Below are 17448 nucleotides of genomic sequence, written 5' to 3' on the forward strand. Positions count from 1 at the left end.
TTTGCCCAGCTCCACTGCACCTGCAGGTGTCGTAGCACACCAGGTAGGCTCTTTACCTGCCTGGTAAAAAAAAACCAATGATGAAGCATGTCACCCAATAGACGGGTGAGTGAGGGTTATACAAAAAAACGTTGTTTATTTTCACGTATCACTCCACTTTTCTTTATTATTTATTATATATTTTGAACTCACAGTCACTCCTGTATTGTTGGATATATTTGAACTGGGGTAGAGGAGTGTCCTTTGAACCCTGTCTCTCATGTTGTTTATACGTTCCTGAACATATGCCTCAAAGATGCATGTGTGGAATGGGGTAAGAGCTGCATAGAGGGCATGTAATGCCAGGAAATATGGAAATGGGCTGTGACATGTGGCACCATATGAAGATGGAAATGGGCATTAAAATTTGACCAATTAAAAATGTATGGGACCAATTGGAGTAACACGGAGATGTGGCGTCTAATGTGGGTACAACATTTATTTGTCTGTCACAAGACATCAGCCAGGAAACAACTACCACCTACAGAACAACAAGGGCAAACATCACTATGCTGACCAGCTACTTGGCAGAACCAATGGACCACAACCATCACCAAGACATGCAAAACAGCAACATCCTAAAAATAAAACCATGGCTGGGTGAAGACTCCTACTACAGCTAGACAGACAAGTATATGTGGATACACACTGACCCCTGGCTCGTTCATAGCTACCAGTGAGACATATCTGCCATTGCATATCAACCACTATGTAACATCGTAACATCAACATCTGACAATACACATGCAGGTACACACACCTCGAAGTTTACTGAAAGTGATGGCCCTATGTCACATGTCCACCATGGGTGAGTAGCACATGTAAGACGAAGAAATCATCACTTATGGACCACTTGTGAGCAATGGCAACATGACGTGGCATGTGTGGTGGCTAAGTGTACAAATAGTACAGGCGTGCCTGGCCTAAGGCGCTGCCGTGAGCTACCTTCCTACTTGCACATACACATGTAGTGTGCTGAGCAGCTGCCCATGTTGGTGAGTGGTAGCACAACTACACACCTGCTGCAGCCCTTAGCCCTATTCAATGGCAATTAAAGGCATGCTCATTGCACCTCAGAGCCACAGATTCATGAATCACAGACTACACACATAACAGATGTGAGGCACAGCCCATGTGAGGGCAGGGATTAGCCCAGCCACCCGGGCTGTGGCAAGTGGTGCAGTTACCAGTACCATGCTACTGGGAGGAGGACTAGGGACACAATGCACAGGTGATTGCAAAGTTTGCCATGGACATTGGATACACAGGACATGAACATTATAGCTACTTGGACCCTGACGCCAACCCTTGGTGTGCCTGTGTGGTCCGGCACAATGACACATTCTCACAGGAGGATGACCCAGATGGTCACACACTATATCCTGTACCCGAACACTATGCTCACAGATTCCTGAAAGAGAGAGCCAGATGGACAACGGTGTACTCAAAGAGTCTGGCAGAAAAATTGTTGATAGGTGAAAGTGGGGACGCAGACATAGGATAAACTTGTGGTGCGTCACGATGACTCACAGTGCACCTGGACATCCCTGATGGCCTTCCCACATTATCACACACCCCTGATCCCTCCTGAGCTTACAATGTCTGATCATGCCCACTCTGGACCTAGTGGTCTGCGCAGGGAAACAACTGAAGGTCTGTTTTGATCATGCATGCTGGGGTGGTGAGGTTGTGTCTCTGCTGGCCCAGACGCATCACACAGTCTCAGCTTAGCCCCGCTTCCACCTACTATGCTTCCCTATATTGTGTGGACTAGCTATTACTGCGCCTATGTCCCTGCACTCACCAACTGCTGTGCCTTTGGCGTGGGGGCATTAGTGTGACGGAGAGTACTCGATGTGTGAGAAAGATTGATAGGTGTGTCCCCAGACGCTCAGTACCTGTGACATACTCACAATACACAACAAGTTACATTGAATGGACACTTTGCCAGCCAACCCTACTCACACAGCAAATGCACAGCACACTGTTGTGCACACAGACGGGAGCTCTGGCAGGTACATCATGACACAGTAGTGCATATAAGGCCTTCACCCCTGTGATACAGAGGCAGGCGGATCGGACAACATGCACTATTGCACCACGCAGAGCAGTGCCTCAGCAAACAACATCCCACTCTCTAGCTGGACAATGTCCAGCAAACCCAAAACTGTGGTCATGCCTGCAATGTAGATCTACATTTGCCCTACACTTCATCCTGCGCACCATGCTGAATGCTGATGCCCTTGGGTGGCTGATACACCTGCAACGGGTGGCCATCACAAAGCCCCACGCTGTCCACACCAGGTGGCATCATGTGGCTGAGACCCCAGCCACATGTCACACGCCACTCGTGCAGGGGGGGCAGAGGTCCACTGACCTCCCCTCTGTCTGTTCTGCATGTGAAAATCAACTCCAATGCCTATGCAAATCAGAATTGATCATGTCTCAGGCAAGCAAGAAAAAGCATCTGTACCATTTGAAAAGCTGGGTGAGTCAATACTGCGAATATGCACTTCTTCAATGTAATAAATTGTTAATGTGGCCATCGACCTCACACATCTACGTGCAGATCATCAACAACTGGTAGATAGCACCATACACACAGAAGCTGACATTGCTGAAATTGCCATGCATGTCGCATCTGCAGACCAACTCATACGATACATACTCAACCATGTTGAGTGCTGGAAGACAGAGTTGACGATGTTGAAGGGTGGACACAACGCTACAATTTCTGCATGGTGGGCTGGGAAGTAGGGCAGGAGTGTGAAGATCCAGATGTTTACACTGCGACCAGACCAAAACAGATGCTATCATAAGTCACTCTCTCATCATGCATCATAGTGGAATGGGGAAACAGGGTGCCCACCAGACCATTGCCAACAGGATTTAAGCCACCTACATTCTAGATCAACATCCTCAACTTCAGGGACAGGGATGCCATAATGCAAGTATGTTCCAAACTAAAATACATCCAGGTTGTAAATCATCCTAAAAGTCTTTATGGACTACAAGTCACCGGTCACTAAACATAGATACACAATCCTGACAGGTAAGGATCATGTTAGGCAAGACAAGGTCCTGCACCCTATCCTGTTCCCAGCATGTCTACGTGTAGTAGTAAAGGGAAATACTCACTTTCCTTTAAAATCCATGACAGGCTGAATCTTGGATGGACTCATACGCCTCTGCAAACACTGACACTGTGCCCACTTATCTGCAACAGCATTTGCACAATTCTTCCTCCCACACAACCAATGCTGGTCAAACACGGAGCCTATCTCACACTTTACAATATTCCTGACCGGCATTGATCCAAGTGCTGACTTAATGTTGCAAGGTACTCAAGGCCATGGCGGACATCACAGGTTCGCAGGAGGACCACCTGGCTCTACCATGAGCCCACAGGACAGGATCAGCCACATTCATTCCTCCAAAGCGCCATAGGCATCTCAATACTATCACTATCTGCCCAATGTCACTCCACAAATGTGCAGCTACGTTGCCCATGAAGCAGCACTTGTGCACAACTTCGGTGACACACCCTTGTGAACGACATGGACCAGCAGTCATGGCATGCATATCCTATATTGTCTTGTGTCACAATCCATGTGAACTCACACATACTGGTTTATTGACTGTGTCACGATCACTGACTCCATGACGACCCAGACTGCCCTCTCACTTCAAAACTGTACTCCCACACATTTTGCATATGTTGGTATATATCTTCAGGCTGGGATGTATCACCGTGTGGCGACTGCCCATTTGCAACTGTCTGTCAGCTGAGAACTTTACAAGAACCAGTCAAGAGAGTTGCATATCCTTGGTCCATAATGCGGTGCGTTGCACACACACCTCTGTCATTGTGTGAATCTTGACTTCGGACTAGGTTTTGTGGACTGACTGTAGTACATTAGCCAGCTTGTGTTGACTTATTTGTTTGGAACTGAATGTATTGCCATCTAACATCAGTAGAAGTCCAAAGTACAAACTTTCAGTGCCATGGTAGGCAACACTGTGACCACATTTAATAATTTCAACGTATAGAGGCACAGGTGCTCTCTATTTGAACACACTCTTCACCTACTATGACCTCCCTCAAAAATGGAGACATGGAATGTGTGGGGCATACACACTCCATCATGTTGACTCCTATCACAACCAACACCATATAGAGCTAGCGCAGCTACATGAAAATCCTTTGTTGGAATTCAGAAATGCCACATATACATCGTCGTTGTCTGTGACAGTGTGATGCCACGGGATACTCAGTGTATGCAAGAGTGGAACAAATATGGAATCAGACAGGGGGTACCCTTTCAAAATGTGGATGTCAATATAGAGGTCAACCACTGGTATGTAGCAGTGCATGGCATACTAGACATGAGGATAGTAGTACTTGCCTTGCTGCATCCAAACATGGAACAGGGGGCGTTCTCCTATCACAATTAGCAAATACATGCTCACTGGCATGTCCCAATAGATGACCTTACCTGATGGGACATTGAAATTGTGACAATGTTATAGCATTGCATTGGTGCAATGGTGGCACCACATGCTTACACATATCTACATAATTCGTCACCATCTCTGGATCTGTCTCAACATGTACATTGCTCGTATTCACATTGGTGTACATTCGTAAGGTATCAGTCTCCAGAGCCTAATTTGCAAGTTTGTACCTTTTCAACATTTGACCGAAACACATATATGCGACCGAAAAAATATTTATTTACAATATATACACATGTGGTGAGCATATAGAGCTAGTGCAGAGGGTGCCCGTTGGAGGGCCAGACAGAGACTATTGATGTCATCAGGTCCAAGGGAAGAGGCATAGTTCAGTCCACAGGCTGGTTGAAGTGGCAAGGAATGGGGTGATATGGCAGTCCATGGGGGGGTCCAACGATGTTCCAAGGAACAGTTAGAGTGAGTGCAAGAAGTTCATGTGTGGCACGATTCAGAACGCAGCAAGACACAAGAAACTGGGGCATTGGCACAGAGGGATACTACCGCTTCCTCCTCAGCAGCAATGCGCTGTCATCCTCATCTCATGTGCCTCACAGGTGTCAGTAGGTGTTGTGGCTGCAGCCATGTGAGGCACTGACACCCCTGGTGTTGGAGCTGAGGATGTGGAGGCCGCTTCAGCATCCATCTGCACCAAACCCTGTGGCAGCAAGGAGCCAGAAAAGAAGGTGCAGGGCATTGTAAATTCCAGCAACCTGGCGCATGTGTTCAGCCCTGGCAGCCAAATCTTGGGCCTGCATCTTCTCCATGCTCTCCATGATGTTTCGGATGTTGTCCAGATCCTTTCTGACATTGCTGGAACCACCCTGAGCAGACAATGTCTGTTGCCTCTGGATCATGACTCCAGCAATGTCAGCCATGGACTGCTGGAGAGCATGGAAGAGGCTGTGGGTGTCTGTAAGTGTCTTCATGCAGTCCCTAATGGGACTGAGACACCCATGTAGGCCCGCAATTTTGGCTGCCATTTGCTGAAACCCCACCTGCACCCTATCCCCCAACCGTTCCTGGAGCTCAATGATCCTCTGTTCGAATGCACGGGTGGTGGGATCTGGCCCCTGGGAACTAGCTGGGGTGGTAGGGGCCTGCTGCTCGTTGGTGTGAGCAGAGGGTGGGATATGCCGAGGGCTGCTGGGTTGCCCTGCACCGGAGGCTGTGGAGGCAATGTTATTGAGCAGGAGTTACAGGCTGTCGATGTCGATGTTAGCATACACGTCTGTGTCATCAGTGGGTGCCAGGCCAGGAAGCTCTTCAGGAGGTGCTGTCTCGCCCTCGGCAATGTGATATGGAGATGAATTTTACATCACTGTTTGTCAGAAATAATCATGCATTTGTTCATTACACTTTGATACAGCAGGACAATGTCTGATCATACTGGTTTTGAGGAAAGGACTTGTGGTTGACAAATGGTGAAAGATCTGAGGAGATTGCACATGAGAAGTAGTAGTGGTGCATGGTGGTCTCACAGTGCCCTATTTGCAAGTAGACATACCAAAATGGCTCTGCTTTAGCACAAGGAAATTGCCTTTTGAGTGGAGAGTATGTTAACACCATGCTTGATTATTTGCCCTGTGCTGTAAATTGTCACTGGCAATCTGGCAGACCTTGTGAGACATCGTCTCATATGCTCATCCTTCCACACAATACTGTCACTAACCTCACCCCCCCCCCCTTGGGTGGCTATTCTTAGTTCCGCTTTAGGTTCATGTTATATGGCAAATGGATTACAGACACCTATCTCGACTCACAAGCCACATCCTTAGTGTGAACTGAGTAATGGAAGGCTGATACATGTCCTGGTGTAATGGGGCCTTACTGCAAGCCTACCAACCATTATAAATTCAGTATTCCACTAGGGGAGTTGCTATGTGTCCAGCTAGCCTTAATGCCTATGCCATGGTTGCCTGCATAACATAATGCTGTACTATATGTTTCCTATGGCCCACACTGTCCGACAATAAGGTGCAGAATTCAGATAACTGTTGCCTCCCTGCATATCTGCAGGGATGCCACAGTTATTGTGCACAACGCCGCAGCCAGCATGGATGTGATTCATATACAATGTCGTGCAACCTGGCCCAGAAACGAAAATTATGTGTGGGCCATCTATCCGGTAAATGTGTAGCATTGCTGGAGTGTGTTTCTAAGTGCAATGCAGCCAGCCGCTGCTGCAAGTGGGAGTACCTGCAGGGTGTTGACATGTGAAGGTCGGGGGGTGGTAATGAGCGGTTACTCAATGTTAATAGTCATCACTCCCAGTCATAGCCCTCCTGTCCCAGTCCTTACTAATGTGCAGTTAGCAAATCAAGATTTGGCTTCACACAGTAGCAAAACAGACTAAAGCTGCACAAGCAGCAAGTTACACAACCTGAGCATAAAACAACACTGCGTACCCAAACCCAGGAGACACTGTCCTACACATCACCCTATGACCATATGACATAAAAGCGTGTGGAGAACACCCTGCAGCATCCATGCAGAACATGGCTAGGGAATCCCCGGCAAGCAAGCCCAATGAGCAGCCACACCCAACGCAAGCAACCTCATACGTACCCATGTGCCAACACACCACAAGCCCAAAAGCAGGCCCCACAGCCAACACAGCCACTGATGGAGAGTAGCGACAGAAGACCACAGATAATGACCCGCCAGGCCAAAGGAAACAAAAAGGGATAACCACCCTACAAAAAAGACACAGCAGGAAGGAGGCACACCTCCAGAGGCTGCACACCGGCCAAACAGAGCAGCTGCACATATACCTCAGAAAGAGGAACACGACAAACACATAGTAGAACGTGAAACTCAAACAAGGAGCAAAGGAAGAAAAGAACAGCCCCAGGAGGAAATAACTCCAGGACCATCTGGTCACCAAGGGGCTCACCTGCTCAACGCACAAACCGCAAAAGGCCCATACGGCCACATACAGAGCTCGCAGGGAGGACACAGCCCGACCCTAGTTGAAGCCAAACACCAAGAAATCAAAAACACACTGCAGACACACCCCGTGTCGGACAGCAATCCAGGAAAAAATACCACATGACTGGCATAGGACCGGAGAGGCAAAGGGCTACCGAACCAAGATACATACTCAGCCACAGAAGGAGAACAGGCCAAAGCAAGGAGGTCCGGACACACCACAGCCACCCCACAAGCAGGCCAGACAACCCGAGATAGATGTGAAACAACAAAGGACCTCCGGCAATCAGCAGCAAGGCCCCACTGCCAACCACAATAGAGGGAGCCAAAACCACCCAGACCAAACTGGAGGCATCCCCAGAAAGGAGGCTCAACCCAGTCCAACCCACAGCAGGATCCGCAAATCCAGCGCAATTGGGGGGAAAGCATACAGATGGCATTACACACCACCATCACACAGTATGACCGGAACATCAAGAACCTCAGGAGGATCAAAGGCAGAAAGAGGCCAGGCCAAACGAAGCAACCATGGGATATACAGAAGGCATAGGCAGCAATCAAACACTAGACCAGTGCGAGCCAGCGCCACCAGAGGCACAAGGCATGAGCAATAGCACCCTGGTAAAAATTAAAGGAACACATGACCCCAAAACTGCCCTGGGATACTACAATAAAGGGGCAGGACATGGACCTTTGTCCTGTGAGAGCCTGCGCCAGCAGAGGCACAAGACACACCATAGAGCAATAGCTCCTAGGTAAATCAACACACAAAAAATCAAAGACTGTCACAGAACCAACCGCTCTTGGGACCCAAAAGGACCGCCCGCATGATGATCAAAATAACAGCCATCAGGACAAACCCACCGCCAATGGCCAGCCCAAAGAAACTTGAACCCAAAGCCCCAATGCAAGACACGCCAGGGGAAACAAGAGCCAACAGGTCCAATGAACAAATACCACTGCCGCAGACAACAGCTGCTGAACGTGGAGGCGCCGGGGAGTAGAGGCAGACTGAGCCCCCTACCACCACCATTGTCATCGCAGCAGAGCCAGTCTGTGGTGAAACAACAGGAATACCTCCCCAAACGATGCGCCAAAACCCCACAACAAACAGTATCAACTGAGTGATGCCAAGAATGGAAGTCTCCAAGTTTCGAATCCACCAAAACCAATTCAGGAGGCAGCAAACACCCAGTTAAAGTGTCAGAGCTGGACAGGAAGAATCAACCAACCATTCAAGGGAGGGAACACCAGGAACCTCCAAGCAGGCAACAAAACCAACAAGGGAGCTAACAAGTCACTAAACTCGCCAGGAGATTTAGACCATCCAAAAGACAGCACCAAAAACCGGTTATGAAGGACTTACATACCAAAGATAGGAACCACCATCAAGTCTTGGGAACCGGCATATGGAAGCAGGTGTCCCAAAGAACCAGAGTAGCCAGGAAAACCCAACCAACATGAAGGGAAGTAGCAACCAAAGAGACACCATTATGAAGGAATGATGAGGGAGTGACAGGTGTACTACCACCAGAGGCAGGACCACAGAATAAGAGTGAACAGCACCCACGGACACCACCAGGCACCAAGATGACACACCAGTCAGCAGGGATCAACCATCACCACAGCCAGAATAGAACAGCAAACCACCCTAATGGAAACCCCACCACCAGTGCCCGGGGAAATACAGGTTAGACAACATCCTTCCGCTCCCCCTGTAGCATATCACCACGGGAGTCAAAGGAATGTGTAGGCCTACAAACACCATAAACTTGAATATGCCGAAAACATCTACAGACTTCCCACCTCACATAGGCCTAGGGAACCCCAAAGCGGCTCAAATACACAGCTGAAACAATTGAAAGCCTGCTCCCAGGTCTCTTCCTAAACCGTGTCCCGAGACACGTCAGCAACGGTATCCTGTACGGAGCAGAGACAGACCCAGCAAGCCCCACCACCTCCATACGAAAGAAGCACACTCACACCCAAAACACTCATGTCCATGCTGTGAAGAGAACAGAGAGACCAGTGCCCCACAAAGCACCCCAGACCAAGCAATCTAAGACCATAAGTGTAACCAGGAAACACCTAACCACAAATGAACAGCAGGCTGGCACACCAGGGACAAAAACACAAAAAAATAAAAAAAAATTCAAAGCCCCCAATCGGAATGACCCCGAAGGATCCCAGAAGTACCAGCCACAGGAACCAGCCCATGATTTGGAATCCCTATATTTTAGATGTGAGTCAGAGACATCAACCACAAGGCCACTGAGTCACCTCGTGCAGGAATTACACATGAGAGAAAACTGATTCAAACCACTGGAAAAGCCCCCACCAGGCCGCCCCCCATGTAATGGAAAAGTAAAACGTGCTAACAATAGCAAAGGCAGACCACTTACGTACGTGCGCACACACAGCACTAGATAAATGACAGGGACATTGAATATGAAAGCATGAGTTCAAACTGACCCAAAAGCCATGTTATGAACCAGGGACCAATCAGATCACCAGTCAAACGCTCCCCCAACGGGGGATCTCTGATAAATGGGACAGTGTGCGTCCCGTGGCAGGGTAAAGAGGCCCAGGGGAAACCAGGGCTACTCAGCCTTGGTATATAGCGCCCCACCATCCCAAAGCACTGACCCAGAGCATGAAGCACCAGGCGCAGACCAAGAAGAAACAGCATGATTGCATTTTGAAATGGCCCAAAATGAGATGAGCACCGAGCCCCTCACAAACACTTCCAAGGAGGAGGCAACCTGCCACACCAATGGCGTGCATATTAGCCAGCTGCGCCATGACACCACCCCTCCCACCTCGGGTGTCCCCGCTAGAGCAGGGAACAAACACAGTGGAGGGGAGGCTGTAGCAGGGAGTCACCACCCCACACCAGGCAGTCCAGGAACCCCAACCCCTTGGTCCCGCTAAAGTAGGGACTCTAATGCACATGTAACAACAGGTACATCGGGGGATCATACGGACGCCTAGCAGAACGTTTCACACTCACCCAAATGGAGGCACAGGTCCAGCACCCCTCCACGACAAAGTTGCCAGGAATGTTTTATGCAGAAATGACATTCTGAATGTGGATGGTTATATGCCTCCGGGTGTGTGTGTGGCCTGGAGGGAAGGGATGGCTTATGAGTTGATTGGGAGTTGCTGGTGGGAGGAGCTATGCTCATTAGTAAGGACTGTGACGTTGAGGCGTGACGAGGAGGTAATGTATAAATTAAGGAGTCGTGCAGGTAAGTGAACATTATAATATTGTAAATACTATTTTTGTAGGGCGCACAGCATCGCATTTGTGAATGCAGTGCACTCAAAACACATTTGAGTCATTCATTTACATGTGTTCATACCTGGGAGGCCCTGTAAGCCATACATTACTTACCCCCCAGCTAACCCCTCCCCCTCCACCCATCTCTGCCCTGAAGGTACTCCCACTGCTGCTTGCGGATGAACGCAGGACTTGATCTTGGGTGCCCTTTCCTTCCAATGCTGCATGAAGCCTCACACCTGCTCAAAGCAAGTGCAGGGATAGTATGCAGCATTGGCCCAAGAGTCAGTGGCTGGTATCTATCAAAATGAAAACAGCCAATGGAATGATGCATAGCACCACATGAACACTACCTCCTGTGCATGACTGCCGCCCCCGGTGCCAGCCCTTTGTGACGTTACATATCTTTATGAGGCAAGTCCTTGAGGATAGGCCGCAGCATTGGGCATCCTTTGCACCACATCTGCTGCACAAGGTTTGCACCGCAGCTGCCGCACAAAATGTGACACAGACGCAGACTTTAAGAGGCGCAAGGAACTTGTAAATCAGCACCATGATGTATGGTTTGTGATGTTCTGATCTCCCCTAATGTGTGTTGCCTGTCAACGTCTGCATGCTGCTGTTTCACGTAACACACAATGTATCAAATGTAGAGGCAGAACATAAATATTGACCTGTAACATCAATTAACATTTTTTTTTTAAATTATTGCTTGAACGTCCAGGCATACTTTTCCACATTACCATGATGATACAGCATTTTTGCATTCAGTTTAAATATTTTTCCCTTTGCGACCTATTAGGGAGTATTTTTTAGTCGCAAATCTGAAAAACGGGCCGCATTCCCATCACATTTGTATATGTATACCTTAACGATGTATTTCTGTACTGATTTTGGTCGCTAACGTGAAAAATTGTCGCTAACGCTCAATTTGTTGCCGCTAACACACAGGAAGTGATGTATTACTGCTTCCTGTCACATGGTTGTTGTTTTTACTTTCACTTTCTCTTTTTAGCACATTGCTGGTGTATGTGCTGAGAGGAGGAGGTGTATGGTGGTTGCTGTGGTTGAATTTGGATTTTGAGAGTGGTGCTGCGTGCTGAGTCCTGTCTGAAGTGTCTGTTTGGTGTCTTTGTTGTATTTTAAACTGTTTGTGTGTCTACTGTCCTCTGTTTTGTGGAGTTTGTTTTGGGGTTAGTTAGTATTTTGAGTGGGTTATAATTTATTAGTTTTAAGTGGGTTACTGGTCAGGGAGATGCCTGCTGGTGAAAGGTCAGGGAGGATGAGTAAGGAGGCATTGTTTTTTTTTTGTGGTTTATTACATTTTACCTACCATCAATGTTGGAGGCTGGGGAACGGATCCTGCAGGGGTATGCTGTGGGTGTACGTAAGGTGCGCTGGGAGCGGGTGAAACTCCAGATGGAGCAGTACTTTAAAATATCTTGAGATGTGCGCCAGTTGAAGCACCGCTGGCAGGAAATGCTTGCGCGTGAGGCCAACCTGCTTGATTACACCGGCGTGATGACAGGCTTACTTTACTTTTACTTTAAAAATTATTTATAACGCGCACTATCACCATCGGTTTCTTGGCGCTCATTAACGTGAAACGGTAATCCAGGGTTTAGTCATAGGCAGCTTGAAAGAGCAAGGTTTTTAAAGATCTGCGAAAGATCGCAGGGTGGTAAGTACAAAACCCATTATTTTACTTCAATGAACAAATGTTATGTAAGTGAGTTACATGTGTGACATTTGTGTATGACATCTACATGCAGACTAATTATTGTGATACTGTGACAAAGTGTTGCTGACAATGTCATTAGCACTTCTGGGAGATGCACTGTAAAGCTCTGCGCCTTAAGGAGGCGTTCCGGCGCAGGGGAGAGCATTCCTGCACAGGAACACCTCCTAAAAGTGGCAGAGTGAAATTTATCAAGTTTTCACTCATGCACTTTCAGGCCAATGCTGCGTCTTAACTCTGCTTGAAGCTGGCGTAAGGATTGACGCAGCATTGACAAGACAGGGCCAACCAGAGCATTGCTGGAGCTGCGCCGCACATGCAACACAACTCCAGCAATGCACCGCCTTTACGGCACAGATGCCTGACGCATCTGTGCCATTTTTGCCCCACGGTGCGCAGCATGGTAAATGCAGCTCACCATGGGAGGCGGGTCATGGTGCACTTTTACTTTTGCCTCCCTGCTAATTTGCTGGGATGCGCTATTCACTGTAATACTGTCCCTTTGTGTGCTACAGTAGAGTAGGTGTGTGAGTAGTCAATACAAATAGCCCTATTTGAATAGCTCCATGAAGTGACAGTTGGAGTGAGTAGTCACGTTATCATTGAGGTGTGAACACTTATTTGCAGTGTGAAGACCTGATATGGGACTGAGGTCTCCTGTGTGGCACTTGCATAAACATTACTATGTGATGGTGAAAGACCACATTGCAGTAAGGGTGGCAAGGCACTGAGGATGTTAGCATGTATAAGTCCATCACGGGTGTAGTCAGTCAAAGAGATGTGAGCAGAGAGAGACTGTGTGCAGGATGCCGTGTGTGTGTACAGTATGTGTAAGTGTACATATCGGAGCAGAGCCAGTGTGTGTGTGACCTATGTGTAGGACAGTACACAGTGTGACAGATGCTCAAATCCATGAGCAGCAGGACTGTATCTACACGGCCCCTGTACATGGGTCATGTGTAGAAATATCCTTGCCAGGTGATAATGCAATGTAGGAGTTTTACAGCTCCAGAGTGTTTTACATCCCAAATGACTGCGTATCAGCCTCTTACTAAATGCATAGCTACCATCATACACGGTACAACTTCAACATGATGCCTGCGTGGACATGGTGCTTTGAAATTGCATGACACAACTGTTATGTGCATGTATGACTGCAGTAATTTTATGTTTGGCCACCACTGCATTTGCAAGCCCATGTGTGCATGGCAGTCAAAGTGAACAGGGTCATTTGTACAATTAGTCAATGCCCTACACAGTGATGTTGTATTTGCTGTGACTGAACTGTTGTTCCTCATGTTTACGTAACGTTTCTGGATGCAATGCAATGACACATATTTATTTTGGTTCACTCACAGATGGTCGACACCCCATCACACAGGGTGACGTTGATCGTTTCAAGGACCACTGGTGAGTATGTGTATTTGAAATTGCCATGTTGTGATGTCATGAATGTCATTAACTCATGCTACACATGGTTTATTGGCCATACTGGTGTGTTCCGCATGTCACTCTGCCACAATGTGCAAAGGTGATTTATGTTATAATTCAGACAATATGCATTTGAATGTGGTAAGACGAATATCTATCTCAGTTGTGACTTTGTTCATGAAGGGACAATGCAACAGCTGTGATTTCCTGTGCATGACATCCAGCACAGGTTCTCGCTTACTAGTCAATGATCCAGGGGTCCGGCAGGCAATACACTACTTGATTTTCACACAGGGATACATATTATCATGACCAGGCACAAGATATATCCACGCTTCATCTGCAGTAAACTGCCACTCAAGCAGCGAATAAGGTTTTGCTAAAATGCCCTAAGACATTCCCATAGCAGGCCAGGTTAAGGTCATGTAATGTCTAAAGTATGAATAGATCGCATATCATCAACGCAAGGTCTCAAGGACCTTGTCCATAGAAATTCAGATGAAACAGTGCCAAAGAGGTTCAAGGCAATGGCGAGCATCATATTGGGAACAGGGAAGTTTCCCAACTTTAACGGAAGAGTTTGTGTTGAGAGATAGCTAATGGGTGAGGGGGCAGTTCATTACACAGCCAAGGGGCAAGATAAGTAAAAGAGCGTGGCCATTTTGAGAGGGACGAACACAAGGCTTGATCAGGAATGGTTTTTAGCTGGATCTTATTGATCTATTTTGGCCATACCAGTTCTTCTCCTTTATGAAGTATTTAGGACCAGAGTTAGACAGGATGTCATGCATGCAACTCTGATTGTTAAACTGGCTTTTCTGGCGGATGATGAGCCAGTGGTGTATTTTCTATGTAGGTGTGGAAGGGCTTCTAGGCGGAAGGTCGGGAGTCAGTGTGGCTGCCGCATTCTGCAGGGTCTGCTGTTTGAACAGCTTTTTTCCATATAGTAATGAAATCAAAGCTTTGCCGTAATCGGGCTGGCTGATGGGCAAGCCCTGCACCAAAGGCTTCCTTGCTTCAATAGGAAGCCATTTGAAGATATTCCATCGTTTACACATGAACCCGTAGCAGATGACGATTACCTGGCTGACAAGATTTTTCCCGGACAGGGCATGATCTATTGTTAGTCCTAGGTTGCAGACTGCAGGTTTGCAAGAGGGACAGGAGCAAAGTTCCAGCTGCCACCTTTCATGTAACCAAGAATCCTCAGGCCTGCCAAACAGAATGATGTCCGTTTTACTGCTGTTTAGATTGAGTTTGTTGCTGCTCTTCCAGTTACTCATGTAAATCATGCTGTTTGTAAAGCGGAGACGTGTGTCAGAGTAGTCTGGGCCACACGTACTCAGTAACTGGTTATTGTCAGCATACAATACGCTTTAAAAGCCAGCAGGGTCAAGTATGAATTTAACAGCATAGGACTTAGGATAGATCCTTAACACATGACCGGCACAGCTATAGGAATTCTCAAGTGCATATTGTCAATCCCTTTATTGGGGGTTTCGCAGCAGTTTCCTGCCGATGTAAGCGGCAATATTGTGTAGCACTTTCTTGATATTATAGCCACCAGTTGTTGGTAGGGGTGTCCCGGTCTTCTTCCTGTGCATGTAGGCTGAGCTTACAATCTGTTGCCATTGACACATACACACAGCCACACTGGCACCCATGTAAAAGAGTGTCAGTCTTGTCAGTGACTACATGAACTGTACACATTTGCAGGTAGACACACATGTCTGCACATGTGCATCGTACAGAAGTAGCAGCAGTGTGTCACAGGGTCAGATGAGGGTGGTGCTGGCCATGGAGGGGTAATGCCGCACTACTTTGACCCTGCCTGCAGGTAGGTCGCCCCCCCAGCCACCACACGGTCGTCCTGCGACGCTGTGACACTTCCCCCTGTCGCCTTGCTCCTGTCTCGCGCTGAGTGAGTGCTCCCGGGCCTCTCCCTGGTAACCCTCTCCTTCGTTTCTCTGCTGTTGGGCCCAGTGCCCTAGTGCCCCTTCCCCCGTTTGCTCTGTGCCCCCTTCATTGTTGCCTGCTTCATTTCCTTTGCTCTCACCGTAATTCCCACCCTCCTTGCCCCCCTCCCCCGTTTCTGATTCTGTGCCCCCCCGTTTTGCATTGTGCCCCTTCACTGTTGCCTTGTCTTTTTTCTCCTTATACTGTATTGTATTGCATTGTTAATTCCGCCGTCTTGCCCTGTGCCCCCCTTCCCCCCTTTTTTGACTTCTGTGTCCCCTTTCCCGCCGCTGCGTCCCTGCGGCCCCGCCCCCGCTGTCCCATTCGCCACTCCCCTCCCGCCTCCCAGCTGCTCCTCCCTCCCACAACCCCCCATATGGAGGCCGCGCCGCTAGCGCGCCGCCGCTGGCGCGCCGAAGGCACGTCTAAGGCAAGCCCGTCTGCGCCCGTCCGTGCCTGGACCGCGCCCAGCGCCAGAACCACTGGCCCCCGCCGAAGCCAGACTACCCAACTTAGGTACAACTCCGCCGCCCTCCACGCACTCAACACCGGACGACCACCCGCCTGCTGCCGAGCCTCCACGAAACGCACCCACGGACCCTTCACCTGTCAAGCCTGCAAATTCACCTGCCTCCGAGCCTGCCCCCCCCGCCAGACCAAGCAACATCTACAGCCACCTCAAGTGCATCTTCCTCAACACACGCTCTGTCCACAAGCACGCCGTCGAACTCTGGGACCTCCTCGACTCAACAACACCAGACGTCGCCTTCCTCACGGAAACCTGGAAGAACGTGTCCTCAGCCCCAGACATCGCCATAGCCATCCCAGGCAGCTACAAGATCACCCGGAAGGACCGCATCAACCAAAACCTTAGGAGGAATCGCCATCCTCTACAAGAACACCATCAACGTCACGACCAACGCCGAAGACACACTCTCCGCCGCCGAACACCTACACTTCCAAATACACACCGACCCCAAGACCACCCTCAGAAGAACGCTCATCTACAGACCCCCAGGCCAGCGCACACAATTCAGCTAATCCATCGCCGACTTCACCAGCCTGCACGCCCTAGCCTCACCAGAATACATCCTCCTAGGGGACCTGAACTTCCACCTGGAGAAAAACAACGACAACAACACCACCACCCTGCTCGACAACCTGGCCAACCTCGGACTCAAGCAACTGGTGGACACACCCACCCACCTCGCAGGCCACACGCTCGACCCCATCTTCTCCGCCAGCAACCACGTCTCCTTTAGCCACTCCACAGAACTGCACTGGACCGACCACAGATGCATCCACTTCACCTTCAAAAAGAATACATACCACCACCGCGCACAACAAATCCCCCACAGATGCTGGAGCAAAATCACCACAGACCAGCTCCTCTCATCACTGAGCCAGAACCCGCCATCCGACACCGCCGACCCCAACAACGGAGCCCACAACCTCGCACAATGGATAACCGACTGCGTCAATGACCTCGCTCCACTGATGAACCCCCCCAGGCAAGACCGGCAACAGGAAAACATCATGGTTCACAGACGCCCTCAAAGAA

Source organism: Lissotriton helveticus, chromosome 7 (genome assembly GCF_964261635.1).
Source record: "Lissotriton helveticus chromosome 7, aLisHel1.1, whole genome shotgun sequence".
NCBI classification, from domain to species: Eukaryota; Metazoa; Chordata; class Amphibia; order Caudata; family Salamandridae; genus Lissotriton; species Lissotriton helveticus.